Below are 1535 nucleotides of genomic sequence, written 5' to 3' on the forward strand. Positions count from 1 at the left end.
CACAACTATACAACCTCTATCGTCGGTGTTAAATACATATCTCTGTGTCTTTACCCAATTACCGGAAACAACTAGAACCGGAACTGGATCCATGAAAGAAAAATGAAGAACAAGGTGAAGAAGAAGTAGAAGAACAAGGTGAAGAACAATGTGAAGAAGAAGTAGAAAGAACTAGGTGAAGAAGAAAAGTGAAGAAGAAGGTAAATAGTTCACTTATTTACCAGTTGAAGAACGACGTTTCGTATTTCCGGAGAAAAAAAAAAGATGACATGGAATGCTGACATGGATGTTAAGTCCGACGTGGCAAGTCAGCCATCAAACAATTAATAACTCAACCTATATAAAACTCAGTCACAATATGAAAAACATTACAGTAATTAAAAACACATTACAGTAATTAAAAAGCAAAAACATTGATGCCAAATTCAGCCACTTCATCAACTGAAAATATGTAACTCAGCCGTATCGTTTAATAAGTCAGCCGTAACTGAATAACATTCTAGTAATTATTTTTTTGCTACTAAGTCAACGTCAAATGGTTGAGTTGTATGATAAGTCAACCTATAACGGTTGAGTTGTACGATAAGTCAACCTATCACGGTTGAGTTGTACAATAACTCAACTGTAACAGGTACTCATAAGTCAGCCATTTTTCATAACTCAACCAGTCAGAAAATGGTAATTCAGCCGTGTCGTATTGATAACTCAGCCAAAATTTTGACAACTCAACCATCGGGTGAAAACTCAACCATAAGGACGATTGAGTTATAGCATATCTCAACCAGATTTTAATAAGTCAACCGTAATGCTTGGTTGAGTTATGCTATAAGTCAACCGTCCGCTCTTACTCAAAGGTTTTTTTCCATAACTCATCCGCAACATACCTATAAATCAACCGCAACATTCATCTGTAACGCGTTACGGATGAGTTATGGTTACACGTCAACGATTTCTGACATGGCGTCTGACATGGCAATGACATTTTTGTAATAACGTTTTTTCCGGTAACATAAAACAAGGGCATGTTGGGTAATAAAATCTTTTTTTTTTGGATTCTGGTAATATTACCTATTTGGATAACATTTGAGTAAATCACCCTATTTTAAAAATTTTTAAAATAATAAAAATACTACTATCTGTAAATAAAAAAAAAAAACACAGTATATTTCTTCTATAAATCACTATTTATCTAATTATATCCTATAAAGCACAAGTCACTTATACAATTAAATAAACAAAACAAAACAAATTAAAAAATAAAAGCAAATATGTAAAAACTGAACAAAATAAACGTAAAAGTAATTAAAAGCACAAAATCTCCAATTTAAAAATCCCCAATTTTTCTCATCCAAAACTACCACGATTCTTTTGACCAAAAAAAAAAAACTACCACGATTCTTAAAACAGTTCCCCTACTTCCTCTATTATAAAACTCAAGTGAAACTGTAATTTATCTTTATTTCTCTCCCTTGCATCTATTGCATCACTTTTATTCGATTCATGGATATATAAACGTTTAATTAGATTTTTTTTTT

This window comes from Camelina sativa, chromosome 14 (assembly GCF_000633955.1).
Source record: "Camelina sativa cultivar DH55 chromosome 14, Cs, whole genome shotgun sequence".
Lineage (NCBI taxonomy): Eukaryota > Viridiplantae > Streptophyta > Magnoliopsida > Brassicales > Brassicaceae > Camelina > Camelina sativa.